Source organism: Manis pentadactyla, chromosome 16 (genome assembly GCF_030020395.1).
Source record: "Manis pentadactyla isolate mManPen7 chromosome 16, mManPen7.hap1, whole genome shotgun sequence".
Lineage (NCBI taxonomy): Eukaryota > Metazoa > Chordata > Mammalia > Pholidota > Manidae > Manis > Manis pentadactyla.
The window spans coordinates 5,201,487-5,228,013 of record NC_080034.1 but is presented as its reverse complement, the minus strand read 5'-3'; the positions used below and the strand labels follow the sequence as shown (position 1 = coordinate 5,228,013).

General features: G+C 42.7%; 1 long non-coding RNA gene across 1 annotated transcript in view; it reads right to left on the bottom strand.

Annotated features, from left to right (window-relative positions):
- Window positions 1-2,654: 2,654 nt before the first annotated feature.
- The window catches only part of LOC118912746 (uncharacterized), a 45,936-nt gene continuing 22,063 nt past the window's right edge, over window positions 2,655-26,527 (bottom strand). Inside the window, exon 3 of the long non-coding RNA XR_005024901.2 lies at window positions 2,655-3,203. This is a non-coding gene — a long non-coding RNA (uncharacterized LOC118912746). The remainder of the gene's footprint in view (window positions 3,204-26,527) is intronic.

Genomic DNA, 26,527 nt, shown 5'->3' with positions numbered 1-26,527 from the left:
AGAATCCTGGGAGATAAATCAGCCTCCTTTTTTGTCAGCTGCAGGGTAGGGAAGTCAGACAATGAAGAACAGGAAGCTGGTGTGAGGGGGTCTGCAAACAGCCGTGAACACAGTGCTAAGGGAAGGGAGCCCCGCTGAGCGGGAGGCATGGGTGCTGGAGCTTGAGGCGTGGCAGCGAGATCGGTACTGAGAATCCACAGCACTGGGTGTCCTTCATGGGCTGGGGCTGAATTCACACAACCAGAGTGGACTGACAACCTCAAGCTAATAATGTGACGGCTGGTGGCTCTGGGTCAGAAGTGCCCATTGGCCAAAGCGCTGTGCATCCTAGGAACTTGGCTTCAACTCGCATCTTTACAAATTCCCAGATGTTGTAAGGAAAAATCCACTTAGAATCAAAAGTCACAAGCAAGGGCCCTGAGAGTGAGAACCAGCAGATGCAGCGCAGGGCTAACGCCCCACAGCAGCCTCCGGTGTTAGGTTCTCAGACACGGTGCAGAACAGGTGCACCGCGGGCTTGGAGAAACACAACAGGGTGCACCGTGACCAGAGAGGTGACCACCAGACAAACCAATCTGATCCGAGAGAAGAGCGAGCCCTCCTAGAAACGACGTGCAAGGTAGCGGGAGCCAAAGACCCCACGGCGGATCGAACCACTGCACAGACACGTCCACGGTACAAGGGACACAGACGCATTGCCGCGGGGCGGGCCCCTGCGTCTCTGTCCCCGCGCGCCGTCCTGGCTGCCCCCGGCTCCCACCCTGCCCTTCGCACACTCGGCTCCTCCTTGGGCTCTGGAGGTCGCCTGCGCATTCGGGCCTGAGGCTCAGTCGTGGATCGGGGTCGGTTCTGCCGCATTCCTGCTCTGCTCTGAGGCACACAGGTGGGTGACACCGGCTGTCCCTGCCCATCCCCAAGAATCTGAGCCGGTGGCACCCCAGCTGACCAGTGAGCAGGACTAAAACAGCCCTGGGGAGAGCTGCGCTCCTGCGCTGGTGAGAGAACTCTCCCCCTAAATAACCTGACAGGAATTCTCCTTCTCGGGGCTTTGAACCGGCTGGTCTAGGACGCATGGGACAGAAAGCCGACTGACTGCTGAGTCACCGAGATACTCCCGCGGCCCGAATGCCTTTCACGCTCCATTCTGTGCTGAGCTTGTCTGAAAGCCCAGATAAAAGGGCCTCTGTGGGATGTTTTTAGGATCCCAGAAAATAGCAGTTTGAATTATTGCCTACTTTTATAACGTGCATGAGTTAATATTTCCCAAAGGATCAAATTTTTCTCACTCTTTTTGCACAGTCAGATTCACTTCTCAATTACTGTATTTTCCTTGGCCAAGAAGATTCAGGGGACCAAGGCTTACTTCTGGAGTCTGAACTGAGACCACCAAGTATTTAAAAACCTTAACTGGAACCAGCAGGTGCCCATTTGATCCCTTGAAGATACTATGGGTAATTTTCTTTAATTAATTTATAAGCTGATATATTAATAAGGCTATAAGAAAGTCCCCATCCACAGGGGATAGAATACTTTGTGAATTTATTCACTCATGTCCTGGGTGTATGTCAGCTGACCAACGTGTAATTATGGGTTGTTTATTTTTCCATATGGATATTTTGAAATATTAGTTTTCTGATATGCCTGTTTCAAGAAAATTTATACATGTGTGATTCTGATAGGGTCTGTGTGGCTGTGGGTGTGAATGTCCAGATAGCACAGCATGCGTCAAGCCCAGGAAATACCACTGAGGGTCACGTAACCACATCAGGTGTCATGATTGAGTCCAGGAGAAACGCCTCAGCCTTCCAGTGCTCTAGTAGCTGACAACCCAACAGTGGAAATATTTAAAATCTATGGAGCTAGTTGTGGATTACAGAAAAAGTCAATTTTAAAATATTTCTCCAGGTATTATCTTCAATTCAACGATGTCTAGTTTTGAGTCCATCAAAAACCATTTGGAGGTGTCTGGATATTAAAAAGATCATTTTGACAGCAGGTGAGTCAGAATTCTGTGTTCTTAGACTAGGAGGAATGCATGTTTTTACTTTCCCAACATAAGATGCTACCTATCCCCAGCCTCAGAGAGACACTTGCAAAAAATGGGGTGTCTGCAAGAGGCGCCTCCTGGTGCCTGTGCAGGATAGGGGGTCAGCAGGCTCGGTTTCTTCACCTCCCTGCTGTCCCCACCCTGCCCCACATGCCTGCTCCAAGAGATTAAGGAGGCTTGGAAAACACTTGGGTACGAAGCAGTCCTGAGGAACTGGGAGGCCTGCTGTTTAAAGAATGCGCCTGCCCAATGCACTGACTCCTTACGGAGGGCGAGGGGCGCTGAAGAGGGGCTGCAAGTCAGGAGGAGGCTTGAACCAAAAAACCCGAAACCTCTCTTCCTGGAAGCTTTCCACTCGGCCTGCCCAGACGCCAGGGCTGCTGCCCTTCCCCTGAGGAGCCACGCCCTGTAAGGAGCAGACTGGCTGGATGAACATCAAATTTCTCTCTGAATTTAAGTTCTACAATATCAGTTTTTTAAAATAGCATTTTTCTCTTAATCAAAGTCAAGAATAAAACAGAAAGAAAAAAATTAAGATCTGCTTAAAAAAAAAAACCTCCCGACGCAGAGAGCACCGCTATAATTGTGCCCCACTCTATACTTTTCTCCCCGTGCATTCCGAGGGTGCAGAAACTCCACACATACCAGCTCTCTTTAACAAAAAATGGGATTTTGCCAAGATCTGATTCGTTTTCTCTTAAAAGACAGTGTACATCTCTCCTGCTGAACAAAAGAACTCTACATTAAACATTCAAAATACTATGTCACCACATATTGCAGGGTGGAAAAATTACGTTTTATTTAGACAGTTGCTGTTTCTTTGAATTTTGATTTTTATTTGCATTTTCCTGAAATCTGCACATGACAATACAATCAACATTTTTTAAGGAAAATCATGCGCATCCTTTATAAACTGTAAGGGGTTTAATTCATTTTCTCCAAACCTTAAAATAGTTTCATAATTTAGCACTTGTTATATAAGATGATATTCATTGTCTTTAATGACTAAGGCTGAGGAAGAAGGTAACTAGTGCTGGCTGGCAGACCGTGTCGGGGTGGCGGGTGCTGAGAGGAAGCCCGGCATAAGTCAGGGATGGGCTCTGGTCCTGCTCTGCCCTTCATTTCACACCACCTGTGTTTCTTTTAGTTCAATGCACTGAGAGGAGAAAAATGTGGTGCTTAGTAATATAGTACTGTTCTCAATGGCATCGCTTCTAGAATTCTAATTGAAAGCTTTTTGAACAGCTCTATTCCGTGGTCCCCTTCCCTGGACTCCTGGCCATTCTGGAGAGCTCTTAGCAGGAAAGTTTATATGTCGAACAAAGAAAAATCAGTAATAAGTGAGGACTTGGAGTTGATTTTGCCCTGCTCTATTTCTAGGGAACAGCAAGATCACTGGCAATACTCCTGAGAGAGAGACTGCTTCACCTTCTATGTCCTGTTAGGCATTGTGCTACATTCACAATGTTCTTAATTTTGGCAAAAGAACTCAGTCAACCCAGGGTCTGGAAACAATTTACAAAACCTTCAAACATTCGATGTTTGCTTTGTAAGGGTGAACTGAAGAGCTGTTTGTTAAGGTTTCTTTCTTATGCTGCTAATTTTTTTTCCCAAAATTCTCTGAAGAATGCAGCCAACTATTTTTAAAATCTCTACTAGTTTTCACTTTGGTTTTAAAAGATGTGTGTATATCTTTTATCTATATCTTTACTTTCCCAAACCCACCACCTTTTTTTTCTTTCCCTTCACAAAAGAAAATCTTCCATTTTTTTTTTTATGTTCAGTGAATATGGTTTTACTTCACTGGTTGATACATTTTCTGTGGCCATTTTTAACAAGCAGCTGAAACAATAACTTTTCATAATTAGGAAATAAATAATTTATTTCTTTAGAAAGTCTGACAAAAATAGGTCTACAGGTACCCAGTGGACTAAGCGAAAAGTTACTAATCAAGGCCCACGAGGGCTCCTCTCTAGTGACCTTAGGCGAGTTTCATAGTCTTCAAATGCCAAAGGTGTTCATTAATTTTGCCCTTTCCAAGCTAGAGAAGAATGCTTACTGCTTGAAGGCTCACTGCTTGATGCACCGGTGTTGCACGGGGATCAATACTGGGCAGAAGTGAACACCGTGAGGGACTGGGAAGCGCGCTGGATGGGCAGGACACAGAGAGGAGGAAGCCAGGACGGAGGGCCTGCCACGGTCACGGGACTCGCCCTCTGCCCCGGGTCAGACCCTCACCTCAGGCAGAGCCTTCCCTGGAGTTCCTTCGCTGCAGCCCAATGCCACGTTCGTTGTGGGCACAGCACTCTCTGTATTCTGTGCCTCCTGCAGATGCCCGCTGATGTCCCCTGGGACCCGAGGCTGGGTCACTGTCACACCTGGCCCAGTGCAGCCATGTTGCCACCATGTTAGCATCCATGTCATGGTTTGAAAGGTTCTTAATCCACACATGCTTCTGACTTACACTGAACCCTAAGGACTGGCTTCAGCTGCAGCCAAGAAAACACCTGCCTGACCATGGCTGAAACAGGTGGTTATTTCCACCATTCCACCATGTTTGCTCTTCCTCACCGGGACGGTGGCTTCCTGGCCACCTAAGTCCTGGCATCAGATCTGCCTTTAAGTCATCAGCCCTCATATAATGATCCTCTATGTTTCTAAGACCCATTTTCCTTCTTACTTTTAGTTGTGAACAGCCGTTAACTGAAGTTACTGTTATTCTGCCAGACCTTTTTTATCGGATTAAAATCATGGTCAACACACAGCCATTAAAAAAAGTCTGAAAATGTTATAACATTTTGTTGTGTAAACTTCCAGGATACAGACATAAATCTGAAGGCAGAGAAGATTGTGTTATCAGTTGATATTTATCTTTATATATGAAGACCCACAGCTTATTCAAGCACCAAAAATAGTGAAACAGAGAGGATTCTAATGCAGGTCTGCTCCCATCACAGAGATTCCCTCAGGCATCTTGATGCATGAAGTGTACGTACTTAATTATTAGACATCACTGTCATTACTAAGCTAATTTCCAGGAGGACAAGTTCTCTGTCTTGTCATTTTATTTTCAGCACCTAAACCTGCTGGCGTACTGCACTCTCTGTGAAAAGATGAGTAAGTACATCATTTCCCATTAATGTTTTAAGTCATCTTTTTTCTCCAAAGTTCATTTGTTTGGTTTATTTACAAGTTTATGTATTATAAATACCATGTAGAGCCATTTCCTTTTGATTTTCCAGTTCTAATCTTCTTTCACAGACATCTCACAGGAGGATCAAACTGGGGTGAAGGAAAACATAAAAGTTCAAGGATTTCCTGGCTTTGGAACATGATGTCTGTGCATTTGCAATATGAAGGCAGATCTATACACTATTCTCTGGTGGCCACTGCTCATAGACTGATCTCATCATCATTATTGAAAATTATCGGAGTTGAAACATGGAAGGTAAGTATTCGTCCTCATTTGTATTGCAAACAAAAGCAGTACAAATAAGCTACATGGGAAGAAAGAAAATGATTTTTCATCTACAGCATGGCATGCTAATTTTCATATTGAAAAAACCATGCATTTAAATATCCTCTTTGAAATCTTCCTAAAGAGTACAGGAAACTGTGGACTTAAAGTGGGTATCATTTTAACATATACTGACAGAGCATAATGAGACTTTATTCTCCGTACCATTTTCTAGCATTTCCTACTGATAGTCAGCTTGTCCCAGTTTTGACTTAAAAGACTCCCACCAGTGGAAACCATTTTCTTTCAAGCACATGGGAGCTGCCAAGAGGTCTGCTGAGGGGTCTCCCCCGTCAAAAAGCACAGCTGAATGGGCTGGGAAAGAGCTGTGAAGAATTGGTGATAGAGGCTTAAAATATTTGCATAAAAACATATAAAATTTTGCCTTTCTTAACTGCTATAAAAAGGATACCCTGCAGAGATTTGAATGCAGCACTGAGCCCTTACTTTCTGCTCTACAGAAATGACTAAACACTAAATAACTCTGTTAAATACTTTCAGGAAATTTAAGTTAAATATCAAAGGAAATTTCCCAGTAATAAATGTTACTGCTACCCAAGAGGTTAGGCAAAAAAGAATTAAACAAATAAGCAAATAAAACAAAACTGGCCTTTCCATGGTATAGATGAAATCTTCGTATTTTCACTTACTTTTTAACGGAGCTAGTGCTCAGGGACGCTGCAGGACACAGACATGTGAACTAACACAGAACGTGTTGGCTGATATTAGGAAGCACCTGGGGCCCAAGACAGCAGCCCTGTGAAAAACAGATTACGGTTGTGTACGGGGAATGGATTATGATGTAGAAGTCATGTGAACCTCTGGTAAATGCAGTTTTTGCAGGTTTTCAAGTTTCCTGAGGCAAAAGAAAAAGCATATCTTTTGGGCTCTGCCATTGTTATTTTTTATGGCACAAGGCTGGAAAATTCTCACTTCCAAGTCATAGCATTTTAGAGAAAGATTTCTTCTATCCACAAATTAGGCAACTTGCTGTGGCTAAAACTTGGGCCCATTTTAATAGCAATTGGCTTATTTTGTCATTAACTGATTTCTTACAGGTGTGCAGGAGAAGTTGCGTCCCTTGGAATCTTGTCATGTATTAAAATAATAACGTAGAGTCCATGCGACTTCAGATTTCACCTTGGGAAAGATTGATTACCAGACAATCTGGAGTAAATGTAGTTGAAGTCATTTCAGTTGGTTTTATGGCAGAACATATTGAATATCTTTAAATGTTCAGGTTTTTCCTTCCTCACTTCTATCAATCAAAGAAAACACAGTAATAACCCTTTCCTTTTTAAATATTTATACTTCCCTTCTAAAGAATCCCAAATTGTAGAGCCAGTTACATGCGAACTTCAGCATCAGCGGTCTGAGAATCCCCCAAGCGCCGTCTTGTCAGCCAAGCGCAGACCCACCCCACGTCCTGGGTGTATCAACAAAGATGCAAGTAGCAAATTTTTCAGAGCCAGCTAGGTACTAGATTTTGCTAGGAAATTTGGTAATTAAAAATATTCTTTAAGCTGGAGTTTTTAGCCTTTACCTTCAAAGAGGCTACAATCTAAGTAAGATCAAATTTACTGATGTGCAGCAGGCGTGTACAACACAAGTCTTAAAGCAGCAGGTAGGGCCATTTACATTTACTTCTGCAGGCCTGATATTCCTTTACAGACTTACTTCTCAGAGGGATAGCTAACTGCAGTGAACAAAAAATAGGGAAGTTCAAGATTTCCTGACTTTGAAACATTATGTCTATGTACTGCAACATAAAGGCAGTGCTTTGTTTTTTTTAGTTCATGACACTGAGCTCTTTGGCTGTCCTGCCCAGAAGGCTGTCTTCTCTGGCTCCTCTTTGTGGTCGCTGCCCCTCCAGGGCCAGAGCTCCAACACCTTCCCATGCACTTCCCACCCCCATGGTAATGCTGAGAGTTCCTGAGTCCGCGTGCACCGGGTGCTGGATGTGAGGCTCTAACCCAGACCTCTCTGTGCACTGCGTTCCCTAATGTCTTTAGAGGCCACCTCATGGATATTTCATTGGTTTCTCAGTACCAGTTGCCCAAACTGGCTTGAGATTTTCCTTACCAAATAAAACTTCCCTCAATATTCCCATGTCTGGCATTATTTCCAACCTGCTGTCAACCCCTTCTTCATCCTGTCTTTGATTTCTCCCTTGAGGGCTTCCTCAGATAAGATCTGGAAGCTCCTTTGTACCTGCTTTCCTCTCTATCTCCTTATGACTAAGGCAACAAGTCATCTTTCACTCACAGCATCTATCCAGTCTCCCTTGTGTTTCCTCTGTCGGTCCCTCTCATGTATCTGATGGCCCCTATCATCTCCTGCATTTGCCAGGAATTGAATTCAGCTGCCAGCACTACCACCTGAAGACCAGTGTCTTGAACAACAGAGGGAGGTATTTCCCTCTCACTTAAACGCTGAGGCAGAGAGTCCAGAGGGAGAGCGGTGGCCCTGTGATGAGGTCAGTGCCTCAGCCTCTTTCCATCATCCTTCTCCACTGCCCTGAGCACGGTTTCTGTCCTTACGGCAGCAAGAGGGTGGCCTCAGCTCCAGCCATCACGTTTGGTTCCCAGGAAGAAAGAAGGTAAGTGGCAACGTGGGTCAGTGGGGCAGCCCCTTGAAGAGCCTTCCTGGAGACTCTCATTCAACAACTTCTTCTACATAAATGTCCTCCCTGGGCTTCAGGGAAAATGACAAAGGAGTTCTTGTGTGACTAAACTGCCACTATCAAAACACAGGTTTCTGTCAGTGAGAAGGAAGGGAGAATAGAATAGCAGGTGGCTGGTCTTACTTAATGTTAGCAAAGATAAGTTAATGTACTTTCAGTGGAATGTTAAATTCCATGGAAATGAGAATTTTCCTGTTTTGTCCTCCTTTATATCCCCATCACACTGAATAATGAATGACAGTTGTATCCCAATAAATACATATGAATGATCACAATCTAGAAATGAATCACAAAGTTTGCTCATTCACCTCAAAAGAATTTTTATGTTCAAGATACTTGCAAAACAGATTTTTAAAAGATACAATCCTTGTCCTCAGGCTAGGACACAACACTGTTGGCAGTAGACAAAACAAACAGATCATCGTAATGCCACATACATAATGCAAAGAACAGGAGAGTATTTTTAATAAGGAGACTAAAAACCATTAAGGAGAGCGATGAGTAAGGGCCGGCTTAGGGATTGCCCCACAGTCATCCTGGTGTGAAGCGGGACAGAGAGACATTAAGGAGACAGAATCAAAAGAACTATACTTCAAGGTTCTCTGCATTGGGGACAGCCCATTCCCTTTCCCTTATGATGCTGAAAGAGAAATGAATATTGTAAATTAAAGTTTTAGGGAAAATGAAAAATAAAGTAAATTTCCTTAATCATTTATGCAACAAGTCCTAGGTTAGCTCTAGAGGGAAAGAAAGGCTGTTGCAGGGTGAGGGCAGAGCACGGCCAGGGCTGGAAGACTCCAGGGCTTCCCAGACTAAGAGACAAGCGTGAGCCCTGAGTGCAGTCCTTGTTTTGATTCATTTTAAGAAGTCCAGAAAATGATTTCTTTATCCCATGTATGCCATGTATTAGGAAGCCAACTCACAAATTTTGACAAATAAGTCAAATGTGACTACTTTGGAACTCTGCATTCTATTAGGAGCCTACAACATCAAGGGGAAGACTTGAATGGTGAGGTGCATTTAAGTTTGGTCGATTTCAGCTTTTAGGGCAGTCACAGATGCTGATCCCGCACACCACAGCCCATGGCAGGCAGCCATGCAAATGCTCCTGGAGCAGTTCCCCTGCAGCTGGCAGAGGTCAGGGTGAGATGAGGATCCTGCCTTCCAAGTGCTCAGATGCTGCTTGGTGCTTGCGAGGGTGGAGGTGCTGACATACAGATGAGCAGTCCTGTCAGCACCTCACCACCACTGCTGCAGACCCCTCCCCTTCCTGCTGATGTGATTTCCAGGGGGTTTAAAGATCTGCTGCCTGTATTTGCCCCCCTTCATTTTTCTCTTTTTCCTCTTTGGAAGCCAGACAATTAAGATATACCACATTCAGAAGCAATTATATATAAAGGGAAATTTGGAAAGTCATTGCACATGCCCAGGGAAATGTATGGGCTCAGAAAACATCCGAGGAGACCTTAAGTTTATACGTCAGGCTTATTTTTGGTTCAGAGAAAGCGTATAGCAATAAAATAGACACAAAAAACAAAACCAAAAAATCCTAGTAAGTCCCGGGGAAGGGAGATCCCCTCTCCAGTTACCACATTAAACAGTTCAGATGTCCAGTTTTTAACAACAGTAGCACAATGCATCCACAGAAACATTAAAAAAGGAATATTCAAAGGATAAAAATCAGTCAGCATAAATCAGCCCTGAGAAAGACTAGATGGAAAACTAATGAGACACAGACTTTAAAACATCTGTCTTAAAAATACTCAAAGGGATTTAAAAAAGACATGGACAAAGTCAAGAATATCATGGATGAACAAAATAAAAATGTCAAAGAGAGAGAAAACATAAAAAAGAACTCTCCTCCACAGTTCTAAAGATGGAAAGTACAGTAACAGAAATGGAAATTCACTAGAGGATTTCAAAAGCAGATTAGAGCAGGAAGAAGAAAGAATCAGTGAACTTGAGTTGACAGGGCAATGGTATTTATTTAAGTTTGAGGAACAGAAGGGAAAAAATACTGAATATAAGTGAGCAGAGGCTAAGGCATTTGTGGGGCACCATGAAGTGAACCAACCTATACATGTGGGAGATCTAGAAGGAGAAGAAAGGAAGGAGCAAGGGTTATTTGAAGAAATAATGATTGAAAATACCCAAATCTAATGAAATGACAAAATGTAAGCATCTAAAGAGTTAAAAAAACTCCAAGTGAGATAAACTCAAAATACCCACACACTGAGACACATTATAAGGAACTGCTGAAAGACAAAGAAGAATCTTGAAAGCAGTAAAACAGAAGTAACTTATCCCATAGAAGGACCTGCAGTGAGGTAATAAGCAGACGGTTAGAAACATTGGAAACCATAGACAGTGGGTTAACATTCCAAAGTGATGAAAGAAAAAAAAATCAACCAAAAATCCGTATCTGGCAAAACTTTCCTTTAAAAATGGAGAAATTAGGACATTTCCAGATAAACAAAAGCTGAGGGAGTTCATTACCAGTAGACTTGCCTGGCAAAAAATGCTAAAGAAAGTCTTAATGCTAAAGAAAGTCTTTCAGATTGAAATAAAGGAACTTAGTAACTCAAAGAAATAAAGATCTATGGTAAAGGCAAACACATAGACAATTGTAAAAAGTTTTTTCATAACTTTGATTTGTAGCTTTACTTTTGTTTTTGACATGATTTAAGAGACTAACACATAAAAGTATAATCATTAGTTTATGTTTTTGGTCACACAATACAGAAAGAACTAATTTTATGTTTTCAATAACTAAAAGGTGATGGGAAAGGTGTTGCATGGTAGTGTAGTTTTTTACGCTATTGAAGATAAGCTGTTATCAATTTAAATTGGAATTCTAACTTGAGTATTATAACTTTATATTTATAAAGTTCTAGATTTAGGATGTTTACATGCAAAGTAATAACTTTAGGATGTTATAACTTCAGCATGTTAAGTAAAATCTTCATGGTAACCACCAAGATAATAGCCAGAGAGTATACACAAAAAGAAATGAAGTGGAAATTTAAGTTAGCTAAACACAAAGAAGGGAGTAATGTCAATATGAGGGACAAAAAAGCCATAGGGCATATAAAACACAAATATTGAAATGATGGAAGTAAGTACCTCATCAGTAATTACTTTAATTATAAATAGCTTAAATTCTCTAATCAAAAGGCAGAGATTTACAGAATGGGTAAATTAAAAAAGAAGACCCAACTATATGCTGTCTACAAGAGTCACTTTACCGCCAAAGGTACAAATAGGTTGAAGGTGAAATGATGGGAAAAGATACTCCATGCACAAGGTGGCCAGGGGAACATGACTCTACTAGTGTTACACAGAAGAAGCATCACATCAAAAAAGTTTGCAAGAGACAAAGACGGGCATTATATATGAAACATGTTTTAATACATCAAAGATTTAGAATAAGTATAAGTATTTGCACATCATCTCAAAACAGAATATATGAAACAGAAATGAAGAGAGAAATCTTTACAATAATAGTTGTGGACCTCAATATTGCCCTCAATGATGGGTAGAACAACCAGGTAGAAGATCAGTAAAGAAATTAAGGACTGTGAACAACACAGTAAACCATCAAGACATAACACTCTATGCAACAAGCACCACACATTCTTCTTGAGTCACATGGAACATTTTGCCCTGGCAGACCATATGTCAGACTGCAAACTAGGTCTAAGTAGATCTAGAAACACAGGAAACAGGCAAATGTCCTTTCCAACCACAACAGGATTAAGTTAGAAATTAACAACAAGTAAAATTGGGAAACTCACAAACTTAGGGAAACTAAAAAAACTCATACTTAAAGAACCAATAGGTCAAAGAATAAATCACAAGGGAAAGTAGAAAATACAAATGAATAAAAACAAAAACACAACATAACAAAACTTATGGGATGCAGTAAAAGCAGTGATAAGGGGGAAATTTATTGCTGTAAACACAGGAACTAAACAAGGGTGAATGCTTTTGCCATTTGTGTTCAAGATTTACTGAAATTTAGCCAGAGTAATTAGGCAAGGAAAATAATAGAAGACATTCAAATTGGAAAGGTAGAAGTAAAATTATCTCTCTTCATAGATGACATGATGGTATATAGAGAAAACCCTAAAGATTCTATGGAAACAATGGTTAGAAATAAGTTCTGCAAAGTAGCAGAATACATACCAACACACACACACAAAAACATGTTTTTTTCTTTATGCTAATAATGAAAAATCTAAATAGGAAATTAATGATTTCATTTACAACAGCATGAAGATAATAAAATGCTTCAGAATTAAGCAAGTGGAAGGCTTGTACATTGAAAACTACAAAACGCTGCCAAGAGAAATTAAGAAAAGAATAAATAAATGGATAAACATCCCATGTTCATGAATTAGAAAATTTAATCTTCTTAAGATGTTAATACTACCCAAATTTTATGCAGATTCATGCAATTACTATAAAAATTCCAATGACATTTTCTGCAGATATGAAAAAGTCAATCTTAAAATTCATATGAAATCTCAATGGACCTCTAATCAAAACAATCATGAAAAAGGACAAAATTGGAAGTTTCACTTCCTGATTTCAAAGCTTACTACAAAGCCACAGTAATAAAAACAGTGTAGTACTAGCATAAAGACAGACATATAGACCAATGGAATAGGTTATAGAATCAGAAATAAACCTTTGCTTATAAAGTGAAATGATTTTCAATAAAGATGCCAAAACATAATTCAATTTTAATTTGGACAAAATTTTTTTCTGAAATAAGACTTAACTATCACCGTGTGTAGAAGTGTTACTTCTACAACTCCTGTATCTCACGGCTCTGCAATATTAGTTTCTAAATGTAATATTACTTTTATAGAATCAGCCAATATGGAAAACAAAGATATTTCTCCACATTCTGAACCTTTTTGAATTTCCATAAACAATGTTTTCCAAACTGTAGATCTGAATCTTTTATAATTATTGTTAAATGATACACTAGGAACATCACTGTAAAGTTTGTATTTTCTTGACCATAATTGTTAGGTTTTAGGAGATCTTTGTAAGAGAAAACTCAGTCATTTGGGATATGGTAAAAAAACATGTGCAGGTTATGCAAATAGATTTGTATGTCACAGATCTGCTCTGGATCCAGCCTTTGTTATTTAATAATTATGCAGTACAAGCCTCATTTTCATCATCATTTAAATTGGGTGAATAATGTCTAACATAAACATGGCCTTAAGAGTTATAAGAAATTATGTATGTGTGTAAAGCTCTGGAGTAAGCTGCATTATTTTCCACAAATGCCTGCTAAATGTCTCTGCAGGAGGACTGTGCCTCCCCGACCTGGTGACATCAGACTCAGCCACCTGGCTGCCTTGGCCAATGCACGGGAGTGAAATGTGTTTCATTTCTGGGCAGAAGTCTTAAGAACAAGCATATGGTTTTGATGCCGGGTTCTTGTTCACAAAGCTGAAGAATGAGCTTCACAAACACTCAAGGTAGGAGAGGAAGGTACAGGCTTTTATTTAGAGAGAAAGTGAGAGGACAGAGCTCCTGGCTCTTGCCAGGAGGGGACAAGAGAGTCCGGGGTGGTGTGTTGTGTAGGGGTTTTATAGGCAGTTGAGGATTTTGGGGAACATGAGAAAAGCTTAGGGGTGTGGACTTATTAAGTAGTCCCTAAATATTTAGAATTAACTTAACACAAGCAACTTCCTACTCTGATGATTTCTCCCTGAGATACCAGCATCTTGGTCTGGGGGCATATCAAACAAGGCCACCTGCCCAGCCGCTAAGGCGGGCTGAGGTATTGTTTGCTAAAGAATAAGTTAAGAATTTCTAAGGTCTTAACTTCTTGGGTATTACAATGCAATCTTGTCTTTTAGGTGGAATCCTTTATGTCTTTTACTATGTTGTTAATGCCTTGGCTTACTTGATAAATTAGCTGCCCAGTTTGCAAAATCACCTCATCAGATCTGAAGGAGGAAAGACAGCACATAGGCCTGGGCCTTTTAGCATGCTACAGTGAATCTTACACATGATTATAAATGGTTAGCATTATAAAAACATGTGCTACTCTTCTTTATCTGGGGAATATTAACTGATCTCACTGAAGAATGACCCTAGAGCTTATTGTTTAACACAGAGCTTTGGTAGGGGGTTTCCTTGCATGCAGTTACATTGCTCTGACAGCAAATATCCTGCCTTGCTTTCTCCGGAGGCCCTCATCCTACTCTGGCTACACCCACGGTCCCTGTCTCAGTTTCTCTATGGACACAGTAAAGGACAATGTTCTAGATCAAAGCTACTCTATCAGCTGAGGTCCTGGGTGAAGACAGTGTGTAGTTGAGCCACAGCCAGCTGAGAATTCCACTTGTGAGCAAAAATTAAAGTGTCACTGATTTCATAAAATAAAGAAAATATAGAACAGAATAGGAGATAATAGAACACATCTGGCTGTGTATGCTAAGGAGAGTATTGTTCTGTGAGGCTTCTGTTTGAATTCCCATTATATGTGTGTTATGTGTTTGCATCATGATGGATGGAAAATGCATTTCCTACTGTGTGGCCATTAAAAATTTTTGAAAAACCATACTGGGTTTTAGAAGTCAGGAGCAGTTATTTCTATTCATAAAGTTACTTTAGAAAGCAAAGTGTGATGAATTTACATAATGCCAGGTATACAGTAGTCAGTGCATGTCAGGAACAGCTTCAATTCGGTTAGTAAGGTCATTGCCTAAATAATTAAATTTTACCTCTATATTACAAATGGGTTTTTCCACCCCTTCAAATAGTAATTAATTAGCCTGCATTCGGCCCTTTGGTCTCAATTGTCTCCTTTGGGTTCTCAGAACTCCCATCTGGGAGCAGAGACACCACACCAACGTTTCCTTCCTTGGTTGAAAAGGTTCCAGGGTGGGGGCTAGGAGAGGTGTGGGCAGAGGGCTAGGAGGGGTGTGGGCAGAGCGCTAGGAGGGGTGTGGGCACAGGGCTAGGAGGGGTGTGGGCGTGGCAGCTTTGAGGGCAAAGAAAAAAAATGTATGGGAATAAATACCTAAGAAGTGTAGGCAATGAGATACTTAGATACTTGGCTAATTTAAATAAGCTGGCCTCAACACACTTGGTTCTAGTAGATCTTAATCATTATTTGTAAAATACAATGTTTTATTTATTCATTGATATATTTTCGTATAACACAATTGACATTGTTCTTCTCAAACACAGCCCTTGATGAGTGAAATTAATGATTTTTATATAGTTTTCTATAACTAAAAGATGTTTCAAAATACAAGCAAACTTTTTTAGAATTCTCTGCCCACCCTGGACTTAGAAGAACAGAATGTCCAAAGATCAGGTGAGCAGAGTCCCCAAGGCACAGACACACCTGACTAATGAAAATAAAGGCTCCAAGTGGGTGAGGACTGGTGTCTGTCTTCTTCTCTGCTGCACCTAAGGACACAAAACGGTTTGCGCTGCAACATATTTTTTTGCCAAATGAATAAACTGCCTGTAATTATAAGTCATATTTAGTATCATTTTAGACTAATTAATTGTAGGTAACAATTGCAATATTTCCAGAATCTCTCGCCTGGCCTTAGTGCATCTCCATACAATAGGTGTTTCCAAGGGATGGAGAGAAGTAGCCATCTCCATATCAGTAGGTGATTACAAGGGTGAGCGAGGGCATGTCTGGATAACTTTTGGATCCCTATTTCTTACTGTGTACCTTGATACAATCCAAATGGATCAGCATTTAAGTGTAAAAAGCAATACTATATACACAGCATGCATGGGGCTCAGAGGAGAAATCCTTCACCGCCTTGCAGGCAGGAAAGTCGAGACAAGGCCAAAGTGCAGGTGCCACGGAAGGAAAGATGGAGAGCTTTAAACACACACGCTGCCCCTCGGAACTCTTCCGTGGCCTAGCAAAGCTAAGAAAAGAAGAGCCCAGGGGGACCTACTTGGCTCGCACCGCACAAACCCGTCTCCTTAGACATCCCCAAAGCTTCCCTAACCTTCCCTGGGCTGCCACCTCTGGCCTCCGTCCCCCAGGCCGCAGAGACACCCCATCGTGCCAGCACCGAGTAGGAGCTCCTGGAGGCTGTCAGCCTCCCCAGTTTTCTTCTTGCTTCCCAGCTGGTGAGGCAGTTACTGAACTGCACACGGCTGCCTCCTTCCCAGGTTCTTCAGAGGTGTTTTTGGGAAAGTCAGCTCAGGACAGTCCACCTACCAACATGAATCTGCAGTTGACATTTTATATAAATCGACGGCTGTGCGAGGCCCTGTACCCCGGGGTTCCTGCTCCCCTCGGGTTGTGTAAAAGCCGCCGCGGTTTGAAGGGAGCTCACCCAGGGAGACTCAATGACCCGGACTGGTCCGTGGCATGAGTCCGCTTTCTCGGGGCACCGCTGGATGCCCCCGATCCTTGGTGGCCTTGGGAGCGCTGAACCAACGTCTGGGTTCCCTGCCGAGCCGCGCGCCTTGGCTTCGAGGTCACATCACCTTGACGGGTGCCGACCTCAGCCAGAGCTGTACTGCCGGGCTGCAGGGACCTCGTCTCTGCGCTCCTGCTTCACCAACGCGCCTGCCCTTTGTCTGCCTCCCTGACTTCCCAGCATGATGAGAGCTCCCCCAAAAACAACACCCAGACATCAGTTGGGGAAAATTTGAACATAAAAGTTTGTGTAAAATGCGAATTTGAAGCAACTTCTGCTTTGCTATCAGCAAAATTTTCTAGGGCAAGGAATTACAAAATATCTTAGGGCAATCGGGGAAATGCATAACACATAAAATTAATTACATTAATATATTACCCGACTACAGAGGTTTGCCTGCATCTTGGAGAAATGAGTTAAAATCGCGCTGGAGTGATTTTTTTGAGCATCTGTTTTCTTCCAGACTCTTGAGTTCTGTACCTTCAAATGTTATCTTGATTTATAATTTCTTACTAATAGTCTCTTTTATTTCCATTCCTGTAATTATTTAAGCTCTTCCTGACAACCCTTTGGTTTTAAGCAAGGATGTTAAGGAAATGCCTTAAGGTGGAATTGTGCAGAATGCATTACTGAGGTCATATTGGCCACATTTAAACTCAGCATTTTATTATATTTTTAGGCATAGATAATTGAATATAAAAATAAAATAATATGCCATTTATCTTGCTGCCTCAAAAGTTAGAGCTAGATTGCTGCACTGATTTTAGCAGAACCTAGCTCTTTGTTAGAATATGTTGCCATATGCAAGGAGAGGTCATCGTGGAAGGCTGAATGCAAATTTAAATGATGCAGCATTTTCTATTTCCTTTATGCACCATTTTTCTTCAAGTCCAAGTCCTGACAATAATCTCCAAGCACAACCATCACTCCTTATCCCGTGTCCTCTCTGACCTTGTCTCTTGCTTGCTCTGGGTTACCCGCTGGGCCTCACACATGCTAGATTTATTTATTTAAAAAATACATCGTATTTTGCAAACACTTATTATTTTTCTTCAGTCTGTAGGCTAGTGTCCCCTGGGCTCGCTCCTGTGGCTGCACATGGCTGGGACTGGGCGGAGGCGGCGCTTGGCTGAGTGGCGGGGACGCCGGGCCTCTCTTGTCCTCGTCTCCGTCTCGGGCTGCCTCGTGCTGCGGCAGCCCCCGCACAGTGCTCCGAGAGGGGGACGCGGAGGCCAGGAGGCCTCCCAACGCCCGGACTCCAGGACTTGCCCCGCATCCCCTCGTCTGCATCCCACCGATCAAGGCACGTCGGAAGACCGGCCCGGACGCAGAGAGGAAAGGAGGGCTGCGAGGAAGCGGCTGCATTTCGCCCCGACACAACGTGCCACAGCCTCGCCCCGACGGGCCCCCGGCATCCGCGTGTCCTACTTTCCAATCCAGGTCGCCCATCCTTCCATGTCAGCACCTCCCTCCCTGGTGTCTCCAGCCCCTGGCCTCCCCACCTCCCCATCTGCTGGCGCTTCTTCCTTCTCAGCGAAGGTGGCCGATCCGAGCGATACCTCCACCCCCCCTCATCCCTCCTACCCAGGAAACTGCTGGGGGACTGGCCAGGGGGTGACCGGGTTTCAAATAACACAATCAAGAATGAATCACATGATCCAAGCGGCCTTGGCACTCGGCCCGCCTGCGCCCGGGCCTCAGCGCTCCTGCCCTCAGCGTCCTCACCTGCTGCTGGCTCCTCCCTCGTTCCCCTCCGAGCTCGTCCAAACCTGCACGTCCCACACCATCAGTCCCAGCCCCCCACCGTCAGTAGGCCTTGTCCCTGATCCCGTGCAGGGGACAGAGGTCATCAGACACGATCCTCTCTGCTTCCCACTCCCAGCCTGCTGCGGTGCCCCCACCTCCTTCCCCTCCGGCCCCAAGGGTGAGGTTCCCCCTCCTCCGGTTTGCATCTCATCCCTCTTCCTGTGTCCTGGACCTAGACCTGCATTTGGAGTCTGGGCATCCCAGCTGAACACGTCAGAGTGAGTGGCTGGTGATGGGGAGGAAGCCGAAGTACCCCAAGGAGAAAGGAGGGGACAAGCATCAGGGGGGAGGAAGAGCAATTAATGAGCAGCAGCTGAGGGAAGGGAGCCTGTGGGCCTGTCACAAAGGCAGGAGGACCACGGCAAGGGTGGTTGGAGGCAGGGGCACAGAAGCAGAGGCAAGAAATGCCAGTCAATGCAGCAGCCAAGCAGAAGAAGTGGGGGGCGATCACCCCAGTGCTGAGAGGGAAGCTCAGCTGCCAGGCTACTTCCCAAACTCTGATCCTGTCTATGGCCCAGTTGTGCCGTTTTCCAAGGATCTTGTGAGGCCCAGATGCTCACTGAAGATTCCTGTTTTAATGACTGCTGTGTATATTCTTTCACAGATTTTTTTCCAACAATCCTTTACTGGCAGGAATTTGGGCATTATTTGCTAACTTATGCAACACGCTTATGCAGCATAGTGCTATCTGAAGGTAGTTTATTATCTTTGGGCCGTGCCTCATCAGTTTTGACCAGGAAGCCGCCATCTTTCCTTGGGTAACTCTTGGAATTGGATTTGCTCATTCTTGAGCAATATTTTCAATGCTTTGTCTCTCTGACACAAGAACGATTTTTATGAAGAAATTGGAAGCAAGAAATCAAGACACTGTGACTACTAAGCACATCCTCAGTATATTCTCTTAGGAGCACATACTCATCTCCAAACATCTTCAGATGGGGGAGAAGTGAGAACTTGATGCATTCATGTCCCATAGTAGAGGTTGGGCATCAAAATAAATATTGATATAGAGCTGATTTTCATAAAATGGTTAGCAGAAAATGTTAGTTATCAGTCTAAATAGAGAAAGGCCATGTTTTAACCCTCTTAGAGATTGTTAGTGAAAGGGAAATTTGAGATAAGTTGATAAAAAGGAGCTACATTGTTTTAATTTAAACTCTAGTTACAAGTGTATTTGGATAAATTCCAAGTTTATGTTATCTGTGATCTTCAAGCATAATAAACTTTATTTGTGTTTAAATGCTCTACTAATCAAGATATTATTTGTTTAAACTGTGCTATAAGGATTTGAATGAAACTTTGGACTATATCCTTTCTGTGACTCAAAAGTAAATCATTTAAAAGTACTTAGTAATACTTTGTAGTGTCTTTTTATCAGAATCAAAGTCCTTTTGATGACATCTGGTCATGGATGGACAGCTGATGTTTCTTGATGGCTCATATATCAAAAATTCAACATAATTGCATTTGCCTCCTTTATGCATATTTGCAATCAACAAATAAAATGACTATTCTAGTTTAGGCTACAGAATATGAATGTTTGTTAGAAATCTATAACACTGATTTTAGTCGGTATGACAGGTACACACATACAAGATTGAGGCTTCTTAGCATGCCAGCTGTTGTATCCCAAACATAAATATTTGACATTTGAAAATAATTTGGTTAAAAATTACTTCAGTGTCAATTTCTTTGTTCAATAACCTCTGGGAACATTAAAAATGTTAAATGTGGGAAATACCAATAATTATAATTTTCTACTTAAACATTATAAAATAGTGTCTAGTTCAGATTAATAATTTAATACACTTTGTGACATACAAGGGACACTATTAGGAAATACTGGGGAAATAAAAAGAGAAATAATCTTTGCTCTAAAGAAGATAAAATTATAGTATTCATTTATTTATATATCATTCATTCATTAATATATTCACTGAATCACTCAGGAAGCATTTATTGAATTCCTGATGTATTTCTAAGGCTACATATAATATTATCCTAACTTCTAAGAGCTTTTATTCTAATTGGCAAAAAATAAGTGTTAAAATAAATTCTATAGAGTAAAATATGAAAATCTAATAGAAAATGCTATATTTGTTAGAAACAAAATAATTACTTTAGGAGTTTATAAAGGTTTATAAAAGACAGTATTTCTGGCTAGGTTACTAAGCAAAATCTTCATAGGGTAGGTAGCATTTTTACTTGGCCATGAAGAGAAGGAAAATACAGAGGCATCCCAGTCATATGCATGGATTAAGTGCTATTTACAGCATTTGAAAAGAAATGTGTTCAGGGAAAAGTAGCAAGTTTTCTGGCAGGAATGAAAAGGACACAGAATTCAGAAATCTGGTACCTGCCAGCCGATTTTGCATGGAGACTTCTCAATACAGCTGAATGAAACATCAGCTCCATAGAATGGATCAGCTAAGGGCTGTGGCCTTCCCATTGCTAAATTCTCTGATTTTAGTATGTGATGCTCAGTAACGTCTTGGGGAGAAGAGATTTAAGTTTTAGACATGCACTGGACACCTGAGAGGTTCAAGATACCTATAGTTAAATCTGGAGTGCGGGGCATCTATCTAACAACACTGCGTTCGGTTGCACCACACGGAACTGCCTGTAAGTGAATAGATAAAAACACAACTAAGCTTTTTAAGGAGTTGCAGACTTAGAGTACTAATGTATTAACAGTTTGACCTACAGAAGATTATGACTATTAAATAGGCAGACCTTGGACCTCCGTCCTCCAGTGGCCGGGAGCCAGGAGAGGACCCCCCAGCCCCGAGGGTGCAGCCGTGGGGTCGCGGCCTAGGAGTTCCCAGGACCCGAAGAAGCCCCTGCAGGGAGTGGACAGGAGGCCAGTGAGGGGCCGCTCCCCTCCGCCCTCCTCCCTCGGTCAGCGCCCCCCACGGTGCCTGCTCCTGAGACTGCAGGGCAGCGGACTGCAGCCCTAGAAGGGGAGCGTGTGATCCCCACCATCTCTTGCCTCAGCGACTACTTGCATAGTGTTTATTAGGGCCAGACCACTTTCTTCCGATTTTCAAACCAAAAACCCATGGTGGACTTGATACAAATTATTTCAAAGCCCTGGACTTTGAAGCTGATTAAAAATCAGATGGCCTTTTAGGTTGTCTTCCTTCTGGGGAAATTAAGTGGATATTGCGTGCGGCAAGGAGAGTGTCCTGGGGGGCAGGTTCCATTAGTCATCAGTGCCGGTCACAGACGTTGAGCGCTTGCATTCTAGACGCGGGGGCGATTTGGCTTGTCTGCCCCTGGAAGTCAGAGGTCTCCCTGTGGCTGTCTTTTGCCCGTGAAACATGAGTGGAAGTGCTCTGTGTGACTTGCAGGCAGAAGCAGTAAGAACCCGGACATGGCATGCCATGTTCTCTGGCACCTTCTTCTGTGATCCTGGAAGCTTATGTCAGGACGATGCCTCTGCTGGTCAGCCTCGCTAAGCCAAAGGAGGCATATAGTGTGCCCAAGAAATGCATTTTGCCCTCTTAAACCACTGAGAGTTTTGTAGTTGTTGGTTTTCACAGCATAAGCCAATCTGCCTGATTGATACCTCTATGAATCCTTTTTAAGATCTGTGAAGAAGTCACTGACTGCTCTTACAAAGTTACTTTTTTTTAAAAAGCCCACTATTTGCAATGTGATAGCCATTAATATATAAATAAAAACTACATTTTTCTTTAATTTTTTCAATTACTTCCATTTTAATTTATTTTCAGGATTGTTTCTGATGATTACTGAATTACAAACAAATTTTTGTCAGCATTTTAAAGAATGCAGAAGCTTGCAGCAATGCAGAGCCTGGCTTCTCCCAAGTCTTGCAAAATATAATTCCATAATGCATTAATACTCATTACTGAGTAGAGTAAGGCGATTTCTTACTGGTTCTCTTCCACCTCATGAGGCATACTGAACCTTTATTCCACTGTGTAACTGGAGAATCACCCAATCCTTCCCCCCATTTCCAAATATGTACCCAACTCAGTAGAAGCCCGTTGGTTCCCAGACCTCGTTTCTACCAGAAGGACAGAAATGATTGTGACAGTCACACAGACAAACTGCATTGTTTTAGCTGCCAGGGTGTAATAGCACAGAGTTAACTAGTGCTTTCAAAGTACAAATTTCCTAATGGCTTTATTATTTCATAGTCCTGGTAAAACATCAGGAAATTCTACTTTATCCAACAGGGTTCACAATATAATTGACATCTGATTCCTTTTTTAAAAGATTGTCAAGAATTCAAGAATGTGCTGCCATATTAATTCTATCTACAAACTATTTCAACAACAGGAATTGGAGAGGGGAGTGAATTCACTCAGAGAGCTGATTACAAACAGAAGTAATCAGTCTGTGCAAGCAAATGAATTTGGGTGTGCTTCAGTAAAACATATGAAGTTGTCTATTTCAAAATCAGTATCATTTTCTCTAATATGTGTGACCACAAAGAATTCTTTCCTCTCCACAGATCTATGAAAAACTGTTTTCTTTAAGACTTCTGATTAAAAAGAAAATTATATAGTTGAATTCTGGAAATAAGTGTAAAAATAAAATAAGTGTAAAAAAATAAAATAAAAATAACTCTAGTGATACCATTCCAAAAAATGCAATATGTAAATTTGTCATTAAATTAATTGGGTATAATGCCCTTAAATTTGTGGAAAACATTTAGACTTTAAGCAGAGGTTCGCTTTGTGGATTATTATTTCAGAAAATGTCTTCTGAGAGAATATTTACAAGTGACATCACGAAACAAGGACGGGAAAGTGCGTCAGTGTGGCCTCATCTAGGAAGGCCTCAGGAGACAAAGCCTCCTCACACTCCCACATTTAAAGCTTAGTCACATTTTGTGGCTACATTTTTAAATGGCATTTAAAATCAACTTCAAAAATAAATGCATGATTTAAACATTTAACGCTAAGCCATTTCTTTTATAAATTTGTGATACGGCTTTTTGGTTTTTTTTTTTTTCTTCAATCTACATTTCCCTCCACAATTCTGAGGGCTGGGTTTCTGAGCCTTCGGTTTCCTTAGGTTTCATTATAGGTTCAGCCCATCTGGAACATTCCACAGATGTCTGGAGACTTGCTCTGCTTAAATGCCTGTTTTTTCTGCCTGAGGAATGCCTAGTTTTTTCTTTAAGACTCTATTTACATTCCACTCAGTAAAAGCCTTTCAGAGCCCTCAGGCAGTTACTTGGTTTTTCTTCTGTGACCCCATGATATTTTGTTCCCTGTATTGTTATAATTTCACCTTTTATTGCATCCCACCTACTCAGATGCCTCTTACACTGTGAGCACTTTGAGAGCCATTACTGAGTCTTTCTTCTCTGTGATCCATGAATCTAAAATAGTATCACCCACACGGTGGAACTCATGTTTCTTAGATGAATGGATGATTCTATCACAGTCATTTCTGGTGCAGCAGAGCTTGGTGATCGTCCCCAGCACCCTTCTTCCCTTCTGCCTCAGTCATAGATTAAGCTCCTGAATGTCGCTGGACACGTGGGTGCTCAGTTTGAAACAAATGTCCCCATGTGCTTGGGTGGAGGATGTAAGTTTTACCAACAGTATGTGAGCACAAGTGATACACACAACTTCAGTGTGTGCTCCATAAAAAGGAATCATGCGTCCTGCTCTCATCACCTGTCAGCAGACCAGACACCGGGTGTGATGCCAGTGAGCGGCTCGGCATACCCACGAGGACCTCCCCCTGCGGGACGCAGGAGCAGCGTGGGGGTAGACCGGGTACCCAGCAGGCCTCAGGATGCAAAGCCACCTTCCCACAGTGTACTGTCCGCCTCCTCTCGCATTGTGATGACTGAAACAAACTGGACAGTTCTGTGACATCGCTTTTAGGAGCCGTTTGTCAGGGAGGCAGCCTATAGCCTGAAATATCCTGTATCCGATGCAGTGTACCTGCCCCATGCACCAGCAGTCGGCCCTGTGGCCAATAACTCAGCAACCTTTGGGCCTAACAGAGTCCTACCCACTCAGAGTGTGTCACCTGCACACACACAACCAGCTGCCGTCTGTCAGCACGAGTGAGGCCCATCGACAGTGGACACCAACGGCTGCAGCAGCTCCAGATGCTTCAGTGGCCAGGACCAGGGGCTGCCATCATTCCCACTGTCCGTCACCAGCTCACTGGGTTTCCTCGTCTGTTCCTTCGCCACTGGATAGCTGCTAATATTGGCATCTGAAAGACGGCACCTCCTGCCCGGTTACAAATGCTTACTAGCTCTCAGTGAAAAAAGCTCCAGTTTGTTGGCTGATTCCCGCATGTGAGTGTGTAAATACTCACAGGATGGCCAGTTTCATGTGGCAACATGAGGTCGTCAGACGTGGGGTCTGTGGAGCCGAGAAGAGCTGCGTGTGTGGTGTCTGTGACAGGTGGGAGCACCTCCCAGCACATCGCTGCCTCAGCGCCATCGACGAACTGCTGTGACACAACAAACCACGAAACTTACCAGCTTAAAGCCAAAGCTCGTCCTTGCTTACAATTCTGGGCAATGATTTTGTCTGGGGTCCCTGGGTGGCTCCTCTGCTGTTTTCTCGTGGGGCCACTCCTGTGGCTGTGGTTGGGAGGCATCTCCGCGGGGACCGGGTGGACTAAGGTGGCCTCACTCACGTCTGACTACTGTGGGTCTGTACTTGAAGGCTCCAGGGCGGATTTCCAAGAAGGCGCTAGGAGCAACTTCTATGCCTATTGAGACTCTGCTCTGCTTCCCAGAATTGTCCTCCTTGCATTCTGTCAGCCAGCCAAGCAAGTCACAACCAGCTCAAATTCAATGCAGGAAACCATTTTGATGAGACAAGAAAGCAGTTTAATTAGTGACCTTTTTCTCTTGCATCTGTCAGCCCAACTGGTATTTAAAAATATAGCCACACAGCCACACCATCTCACACCCAACAGGATGACTACTAAAGTTAAAACAAAGAAACAAGCAAACTGGAAAATAATGAGTGTTGACAAGGTATGAAGAAATTGTAATCCTTTTACACTATTGGTGTGAGTGTAAAATGGTGCAGCCGCTGTAGAAACAGCATGGCATTTCCTCAGATAATTAAACAAAGAATCACCGTATGATCCAGCATGTCTACTTTTGCATATATACCCCTAAAAATTGACAGCAGGAATTCAAAAGGGCATTTGTATACGTGTGTTTGTAGCAGCATTAGTCTTAATAGCCAATGATGGAAGCAGCCCCAGTGCTGACAGGAAGCAACCCATCCAGAGAAGAACGGGTAACAAACAGTGATGTATGCATATAATGGAATATTACTCAGCCTTAAAAATGGAGCAAGTTCCAACACGTGCTACAGCATGGACGAACCTTGAGGATATGCTAAGTGAGAGAAGCCAGTCACAAAAGGGCAAACACTGTATGATTCTACTTCTGTGAGATTCCCTGGAGTGGTCGGATGCGTGGAGACAGAAGGTAGATGGTATTTACCAGGGAACAGAATGCAGGGTTTGTATTTAACATGCACAGAGTATTCTTGAGTTTTCCAAGATGACTAGTGTTCTCGAGATTGGCTGCACAACAATGTGAATGTCCTTAACATCACTGAACTTACACTTAGAAGTGTTTAAGATGGTGAGTTTTATGTTTTGTGTATTTTGACACAACTAAAGGAAACACACAGCCACACTTTCTCTGACATCTACTGAGAGGTAGGCTCTCTGTCTCCTCCCCCTGGATCTAGGCGGGCATTTGACTTGCTGGAAACCATGGAATGAGGAGGACTGATGTGTGAGTCATGACACTGGCTGAGAAGCGGCGTGACTGCCACCTCGTGTCCCAGGACGCTGTCTTGCAAAGTCCTGAGTTGCCTTTTAAGAAGTCTGATTACCTTGCGGCCCCCACGCACACTGAGAAAGGCAGGCCCGTGAAGATGTGATGACTGTGTGCTATTAACAAGCTCAGCTGACTCTCAGGAACAACTAGCGCACACTGACCAACGTGTAAGTGAGGACACTTCCAGAAGATTCTAGTCCGCAGCCATACAGTCACACCCAGTCCTTTG